This window comes from Myotis davidii, unplaced genomic scaffold (assembly GCF_000327345.1).
Source record: "Myotis davidii unplaced genomic scaffold, ASM32734v1 scaffold273, whole genome shotgun sequence".
Classification (NCBI taxonomy): domain Eukaryota; kingdom Metazoa; phylum Chordata; class Mammalia; order Chiroptera; family Vespertilionidae; genus Myotis; species Myotis davidii.
Genome location: NW_006286263.1, coordinates 1,238,324 through 1,248,040, shown reverse-complemented (window position 1 = coordinate 1,248,040; position 9,717 = coordinate 1,238,324).

Sequence of the window (9,717 nt, the reverse complement as noted above, 5' to 3'; positions counted from 1 at the left end):
GCTTCTTGGGATATATTCCTAGAAGTGGGATTACTGGGTCAAATAGAAGTTCCATTTTTAATTTTGGGGGGAAACACCATACTGTTGTCCACAGTGGTTGCACCAGTCTGCATTCCCACCAGCAGTGCAAGAGGGTTCCTTTTTTCTCCACATCCTCTCCAGCACTTGTTATTTGTTGATTTGTTAATGATAGCCCTTCTGACAGTTGTAAGATGATACCACATTGTTGCATTGATTTGCATCTCTCAGATGATTAGTGACTTTGAGCATGTTTTCATATGACTCTTGGTCTTCCTTATGTCCTCTTTTGAAAAGTGTCTATTTAGTCCTTTGCCCACTTTTTATTGGATTGCTTATCTTCCTTATGTTAAGTTGTATGAGTTTTCTATAAATTTAGGAAATGAGACCTTTATCAGAGATAACATCAGCAGATATGTTCTCCCATGCAGTGGGCTTACTTGTTGTTTTGTTGATGGTCTTATGTTTAAATCCTTTATCCATTTTTAGTTTATTTTTGTGTGTGGTGTAAGTTGGTGGTCTAGTTTCTTTCTTTCTTTTTTTTTTTTTTTTTTTTTTTTCATTTTATTGATTCTGTCCAATTTTCCCAAAACCTTTTATTGAAGAAACTGTCTTGACTCCATTGTATGCTCTAGCCTCCTGTCAAATATTAATTGAGCATAATGGCTTGGGTTGAACTCTAGGCTCTCTATTTTGTTCCATTGGTCTATATGTCTGTTCTTGTGCCAGGACCAGGCAGTTTTGAGAACAGTGGTTTTGCAGTACAGCTTGATATCTGGTTTTGTGAACCCTCCAACTTTGTTCTTCTTTCTAAAGATTGCTGAAGCCTTTTGGGGTCTTTTTTATTCTAGATGAATTTTTGGAGAGTTTGTTCTAGGTCTTTGAAGTATGCCATTGTTATTTTAATGGGAATTGTATTGAATTTATAGATTGCTTTGGGCAGTGTGGACATTTTAATGATGTTGATTCTACCAATCCATGAACATGTATATTCTTCCTTTTGTTTATGTCCTCCTCTATCTCCTTTTTTTTAGCATCCTGTAATTTTCTGAGTACTGGTGCTTTACCTACTTGGTTAAATTTATTCCTAGGTACTTTAATTTTTGCATTGCAATGGTAAATGGAAGTTTGTTGTGTTTTTTTTTTTTTTATTTCTCTTTCTGTGATTTCTGGGCATTAATTTTGTATTGTGCTACATTTCCGAATTTATTTTTTTTCTCTCTTTATTGATTAAGGTATTACATATGTGTCCTTATCCCCCCATTATCCCCCTCCCCCACTCTTGCCCTCACCCTCCTGGTGTCTGTGTTCATTGGTTAGGCTTATATGCATGCATACAAATCCTTTGGTTGATCTGTCTCCTTTAACCCCATTCTCCCCTACCTTCCCTCTGAGGTTTGAAGGTCTGATTGATGCTTCTCTGTCTCTGGATCTGTTTTTGTTCATCGATTTATGTTGTTCATTATATTCCACAAATGAGTGAGATCATGTGATATTTATCATCCTCTGATTGGCTTATTTCACTTAGCATAATGCTCTCCAGTTCCATCCATGCTATTGCAAATGGTAAAAACCCCTTCTTTTTCCTGCAGCATAGTATTCCATTGTGTAGATGTACCACAATTTTTCAATCCACTCATCTGCAGATGGCCACTTAGCAATGGTGAATTGTGCTGCTATGAACATAGGGGTGCATATATCCTTTCTGATTGGTGTTTCAAGTTTCTTGGGATATATTCCTAGAAGTGGGATCACTGGGTCAAATGGAAATTCCATTTTTAGTTTTTGAGGAAAGTCCATACTGTTCTCCACAGTGTGCATTCCCACCAGCAGTGTTCCTTTTTCTCTGCATCCTCACCAGCATTTGTCCTTTGTTGATTAGTTGATGATAGCCATTCTGACAGGTGTGAGATGGTACCACATTGTCATTTTGATTTGCATCTCTCACATGATTAGTGACTTTGAGCATGTTTTCATATGTCTCTCAGCCTTCCTTATGTCTTCTTCCAAAGGGTATCTATTTAGGTCTGTTGCCCATTTTTTTTCTTTTTTTAAAAAAATATATATTTTATTGATTTTTTACAGAGAGGAAGGGAGAGGGATAGAGAGTTAGAAACATCGATGAGAGAGAAGCATCGATCAGCTGCCTCCTGCACACCCCATACTGAGGATGTGCCTGCAACCAAGGTACATGCCCTTGACCGGAATCGAACCTGAAACCCTTCAGCCTCCAGGCCGATGCTCTATCCAGTGAGCCAAACCAGCTAGGGCATGTTGCCCATTTTTTGATTGGCTTGTTTGTCTTCCTTTTGTTAAGTTGTATGAGATCTCTGTAAATGTTGGATATTAAAACCTTATTGGTGATAACATTGGCAAATATGTTCTCCCATGCAGTGGGCTTCCTTATTGTTTTGTTGATGGTTTATTTTGCTGTGCAGAAGCTTTTTATTTTGATGTAATCCCATTTGTTTATTTTCTCTTTAGTCTCCATTTCCCTAGGAGCTGTTACTGTGAAGATATTGCTTTGGCATATGTCTGAGATTATGCTGCCTGTGGATTGCTCTAATATTTTAATGGATTCCCAACTATGTTTAAGACCTTTATCCATTTTGAGTTTACTTTTGTGTATGGTATAAGTTGGTGGTCTAGTTTCATTTTTTTGCATGTATCTTTCCAATTTTCCCAATACTATTTATTGAAGAGACTGTCTTGACTCCCTTGTATGTTCTTGCCTCCTTTGTCAAATATTAATTGAGCATAATAGTAGTGGTTTGGGCTGATTTCTGGGTTCTCTATTCTGTTCCATTGATTGATATGTCTGTTCTTGTGCCAGTACCAGGCAGTTTTGAGAACATTACCTTGGCAGTATAGCTTGATATCTGGTATTGAGATCTCTCCTAGATTGTTCTTCTTTTACAGGATTGCTGCAGCCATTTGGCGTCTTTTTTTTCATTCCAGATGAATTTTTGGAGAGTTTATTCTAGGTCTGTGAAATATCCTGTTGGTATTTTAATGGGAAGTGCATTGAATCTATAGATTGCTTTGGGTAGTATGAACATTTTAATGATTTTGATTTTACCAATCCATGAACATGGTATGTTCTTCCATCTGTTTATGTCTTTCTCTATCTTTTTTTTCAGTGTCTTGTAGTTTTCTAAGTACAGGTCTTTTACCTCCTTAGTTAAGTTTATTCCTAGGAATCTTACTTTTTTGGTGCAATGGTAAATAGGATTGTTTTTTTAATCTCTCTTTCTATAAGTTCACTATTGATGTATAGAAATGCCATAGATTTCTTGGCGTTCATTTTGTATTCTGTTACATTGCTGAATTCATTTATTAAGTCTAATAACTTTGATGGAGTCTTTAGCGTTTTTTAAATTACAGTATCATGTAATCTGTGGATAATGACAGCTTTACATCATCTTTTTCAATTTGGATAGCATTTATTTCTTCTTCTTGCCTAATTTCTATGGCTAGCACTTCTAGTACTATATTGAACAGGAGTTGTGAAAGTGGGCATCCCTGTCTCATTCCTGTTCTTAGGTGTTGACTGCTTCAATTTCTTCTATAGTTATCAGCCTATTGAAATTTTTAGATTCTTTCTGATTGAGTTTTGGAAGGTTGTATTTTTATATTGGAATATGTCCATTTCCTTTATGCTCTCCTTCCTCCTGCTAACTCTGAGCTTTTCTTGTTGCTCTCTTTCTAATTCTTTAAGTTGTAGAGGTGAGATGATTTACTACCATTTTTTCTTGTTTTTGAGGTAGGCCTGTAGAGCTATGAACTTCCCTCTCAGGACTGCTTTCACTGTGTCCCATGGGTTTTGGATTGTTGTGTTTTCATTGTCATTCATTTCCTGGATGTTTTTAATTTCTTCTTTGATCTCTTTGGTAACCCAATCATTGTTTAATAGCATGCTATTCAGCTTCCAAGAGCTTGAATTTTTTGGTTGTTTTTTATTGTAGTTTATTTCTAATACTAGAGGCTTGTGTACATGAAATTTGTTTCATGGGGTGGGGGTTAATCCCTCAGGCCAGCCTGCACCCTCTCCAATCTGGGACTCCTCAAGGGGAATTGGGCCTGAACAGGCAGCTGGATATCCCCCTCACAATCCAAAACTGATGGCTTCCAACAGCTCACCTGCCTGCCTTCCTAATTGCCCCTAACTGCTTCTGACTGCCAGCCTGCTCACTCCCTAACCCAGCCATGGGCAAACTACAGCCCGTGGGCCAGATCCAGCCCATTTGAAAGGAATAAAACTAAAAAAAAAAAGACCGTACCCTTTTATGTAATGATGTTTACTTTGAATTTATATTAGTTCACACAAACACTCCATCCATGCTTTTGTTCTGGCTCTCCGGTCCAGTTTAAGAACCCACTGTGGCCCTCGAGTCAAAAAGTTGCCCACCCCTGCCCTAACCACTCCCCTACCAGCCTGATCGAAGCCTAACTGCTCCCCTGCTGGCCCAGTTTCCTCCAACTGCCCTCCACTGCTGGCCTGGTAGCCCCTAACTGCCCTCCCCTGCAGGCCTGGGCCCCCTCCGCCCCAACTGCCCTTCCCTGCTGGCCATGTTGTGGCGTCCATCTTGTGTCCCCATAGGGGTGGCCATCTTGTGTGTTGGGGTGATGGTCAATTTGCATATTAGTCTTTTATTAGATAGAATTATGCCATTGTCGTTTGAGAAGATGCTTGATATGATTACAATCTTCTTGAATTTGGAGCGACTTTGCCTGTGATCCAAAAAGCCAGTAGACTTCCCTCCTGCCCCCTTACAGGGACTCAGGAAAGGGGTGCTGGGGGCCTCCCACTTATTCTACACCTCTAATGTCTTTTCACCACCAGACTAGAGTCAAGTACAGCAGGGTCTTCTTTCCCTGCTGATTCCACCATGCCCATTCATTCCCTTGGCTGTGGTTTCACTGGATAGTAGGTAGGGATAGTGGGAATCTCATTCATCCATTTACTAATTAGATGATGAGACATTTGGCTACCTTAAGAGAGTCATAGTTACTCCCACTGTTTACCCGTGCTTCATTGAATTTCTTCACTTTGACATTCAGAGCTCTGGGCAGCGAATTCATTTATTAAGTCTAGTGGTTTTCTGATGGAGTCTTTAGAGTTTTCTATGCACAATGTCATGCAATCTGGGAATAATGACAATTTTACTTCTTTTCCAATTTGGATCCTTTTTATTTCTTCTTCTTGTCTGATCACCATATCTAGTACTTCTAGTGCTATGTTGAACAGGAGTGGTGAGAGTGGGCATCCCTGTCTTGCTCCTGTTCTTAGAGGAAATGGTTTTAGTTTTTGCCCATTGAATATGATATTGGCTATAGGTTTGTCATAAACAGCTTTTATTATGTTGAGGTATGATCCTTCTATTCCCACCTTACTGAGAGTTTTTATCAAGAAAGTGTGTTGGATTTTGTCAAATAATTTTTTTGCATCAGTTGATATGATTATATTGTTTTTGTCTCTCAATTTGTTATCCTGGCCTGCTGCACCTGCTCCCACGGAGAAGGGAGAGGCTCCCGTCATGGCAGCTACACTCACCAGCTGTGAGCCTTTCTTTTGGCTGAGCAGCACTCCCCATGTAAAATCCCACTGATCACCAGGGGGCAGTTTCTGCATTGAGTGTCTACCCCGTGGTGGTCAGTGCGTATCATAGTGAACTAGTCGTTCTGCTGTAATGGTCACTTAGGCTTTTATTATATACATAGGTACTTGTTTGTAGCCATTTCTAATCTTATGCCTGTGTTTCTTCTTCCCTTTCTATGTCTTCTTTTTACAACATCCCCTTTAGCATTTCTTTCATTGCTGGTTTGGTAGTGATAAACTCCCTTAACCTTTTTTGTCTTTTTTGTCTGATTTCCCCCTTCAATTTTGATTGATAACCTTGCTGGATATAGTATTCTTGGATTCAGTCCTTTGCTTTGCATCACTTTGTATATTTCATTTCATCCCCCTTTGGCCTGATGTGTTTCTGTTGAGAAATCACTTGATAATATGAGAGAGAGAGAGAGAGAGAGAGAGAGAGAGAGAGAGAGAGAGAGAGAGAGATTGAGACATTGATGTGTGACACGTGGATTGGTTGCCTTCTGCATGCACCTCTAAAATTGACTTGCAGCCTAAATATGTGGCCTTGACCAGGAATGGAATTCAAAACCCTTCATTGCTTGGCTGATGCTCTACCACTGAGATGCAGTACCATGGCCTTTGCAAATTCTTTAATTGGATCGTTTGTTTGATGTTAAGTTGTATGAGTTACTTATATATTTTAATATTAATCCCTTGTTAGAGCTGTTGTTTGAAACTATCATCCCCCATTTGGTTGGTTGCCTATATGTTTTGTTTTTCATTTCTTTTGCTGTGCAGATGTTTTTTTGTTGTTGTTGTTTGATATTGACCTGTTAATTTACTTTTGCCTTTACTTCCCTTGCCTTTGGGGTCAAATTCATAAAATATTCTTTATGACCAAGGTTATAAGTTTAGTACCTATGTTTTTTTGCTATGTAATTTATTTTTTCAGATCTTATATTTAGGTCTTTGATCTGTCTTGAATTAATTGTTGAACATGGGGACAAACTGTAATCTATTTTAACTCTTTTGCATGTGGCTTTCTATTTTCCTCTTCCCTTGCCTTTGGGGTCAAATTCATAAAATATTCTTTATGACCAAGGTTATAAGTTTAGTACCTATGTTTTTTTGCTATGTAATTTATTTTTTCAGATCTTATATTTAGGTCTTTGATCTGTCTTGAATTAATTTTTGAACATGGGGACAAACTGTAGTCTATTTTAACTCTTTTGCATATGGCTTTTTAATTTCCTCAGCACCATTTATTGAAGAGGTGTTCTTTTCTCCCTTGTCTATTTTTGACTCATTTGTTAAACATTATTTGCCCATGTACATCTCTTTTTATTACTGGGCTCTCAATTCTGTCCCACTGATCCGTGTGTCTATTTTTTCAAAAAAATACTATTCCGTTTTGATTATTGTAGCTCTGTAGTATAATTTGAGGTGAGGTAGTGTGATACCTCTGGTTGTGTTCTTCTCAGATTTACTTTGGATATTTAAGGTCTTTTGTCGTTCAATATAATTCCAATGATTTTTTTAAATCTATTTCTTTTTTTAAAAAGGTCATTGAGATTTTGATGGGGATTGCATTAAACCTGAATATTACTTTGTGTAACATGGCCAGTTTAACTATGTTGATTCTTCCAGTCCAGGAACATTGGATATTTTTCTATTTCATTCTATTTTTTTCCAATCTATTTTAATAATCCTTTGTAGTTTTCATTAAATAGGTCCTTCATATCCTTTGTTAAGTTTATTCCTACGTATTTTATTCTTTTTGTTAGTATTGCAAGATAATTGTATTTTTTCATTTCTTTTTCGGAAGTTGTATTGTTAGTATATTGATTTCGTAACCTACAACTTTACTATATTTGTTTATTGTTACTAATAGTTTTTTTGATGTAGTATTTAGGGTTTTCTATATAAACAATAGTCTAATCTGCAAAAAGTGATACTTTTACTTCTTCATTCCCAATGTGGATGTCAAAATGTACATTCTTGAGACAGATCAGTTCTACACTGTCAGCCCCTGGATTTTGACCAGAGATGGCAAGCCTCTAGATGACACATGGTGTGTATTTCCTTGGTCCATCAGGCATAATCAGAGAGTTCTCTGAGGGTTTGATGTATATCCAGGCATTGATGCAGGGCTGAAAGTTTCAAACGTTTAAGTTCTCAGGCTAGTTACAAAAAACATAGAAACCTTCAACTTACTTGATTTTAGTAATTTAGCAGCTGAGTCTAATGATTTCATTTATTACTTTGCTCTTCATTTTCTAGTCCATATTCTGGAGTGAATAGACTGGTTAGCTAATTTTCATTATTCCTATTGAATAGAGTTATCTGTTCAAATCTCATCTGCATAAAAGCACTAGCCCAGTTCTTTACAATTTATAGCCTAACTTGGCTTTCTTTAGTAGAGGTCTGTTTCAGAAAAAAAATGATCATGGGCTTGAAAGAAATTTTGTTTGAGTAGTATATAATAGGAGTTTACTTCCCTATTTATTTTAACATATAAACCACTTTTTTGATAATATAGCATTTGGGGTTTCAAAACTTCAATTTTTTTTTCTTTTCACATTGTTCTTTTACATTCTATGATGGCTATGCAAGTGTTTAATAGGTTATTTTTCATATACTGAATAAGTGATTTCCATCTTTGAAAAGGAAAAAGAACATATATAAATGTGGGGTTTTGCCTACATTTACATGCAAATTTACCATCAAATATATTCAAAATAATCATAATCTTAATTTAAACTTATGCAAACATACATGTGTTTAAATCCTAATGATGACTGTAGCTGAACTGCAGAGAGTTATCAGAACATTTCTAGTGCACATCAACTAGGAAAGATTAGCCTTTAAGGATTTCTTGTTGTGTTTTAAATTTTTTTATTTAGAAAATGGATAAAGACATGGAAATGATTATTTCTATTCTGTGGGGAGGATGACATTCACTTATTTTGACAAAAGTATTCTTATTTACTACAACACTGTTATTATTAGGCGGTGTTGTCTTTTATTTTTTTAGAGGGGCATTTGTGTTATGTTTGCTTATCTTGGTTTTTTTTTTAATGCTAGAGCCATTAAGTTATTAACCAGTTATACCTTTTGAATGTGAAGAATATATAATTGAGAGTTCAATACTGATAAAAAATGAATCCTGAATGAGTTTTTAAAGAAATAAAATAAACTCTCCTTATAACGTTGTTATTAATCAGGAATTTTTTATACAAGCATATAAAAATTAGAGAAAAATTTTAAAGGGATTTGTATTTATTAATTTGTCCTTGGTTAGTAGTTTCTTCAGACTTGAAGCTTAGTCTTCTATACACATTTTTTAGAAGATGTTATATTACTGCACCCCTTGTTTTTTCACTATTATTAATTTACTTCCTAAAAGCATAAGTAAACCAGTGACTATGACTTATTGGCACTAAAAGTAACCACATTTTCATGAACCAGTAAGAAACTATATATCTTGTTAATTCTTCTCCATTGACCAAATTAGAGAAAGAAAACATGTGAACACCTCTAAGTGAACATGCACTCCATGAGATTGCTTAAAATGTAGTTTTAGAATGTTAACAGCATCAAAATGGCATAGAACTACTTTATGTAGAAGTGCTCACATAGCTAAGATGTGGCTAGAAAAGACAATATAGCTTAGATGAGTACTGTCATACCAATTCACTTGCAAGTGTTGCTTACCAAAAAATAAACAAGAGCACTGCTGTTCTGAGTCGTTCTGAGTCCATATATTCTTCTAAATTCTTCCCCACTCTGCCAGGGTTGGTTCTTCCTCCAATCCTGCCCACTGTAGTAACTGTTGGGAACTTAGTCCAACAAGTGTCAGAGACACAGGCCAATTCTCGGTGGCAAGGCAGACAGAGAAGCCATGAGAGGTTGTGGGTGTACAGGAATGAATCTTTATTGTAGAAACCAGTGGCCATGTGGCCATCAGACAAAACAATTCCTTACAGCAAAATCCATACAGGCAGCCAGCCGGACACAGGCTTGTTAACCTGTACATCTTTCCCACAAAAGTAGCATTAATCTCTGTACACACAGCTACTATCTGAGCAGTTGCAGGCTAAACTCACCACCTCACATCATAG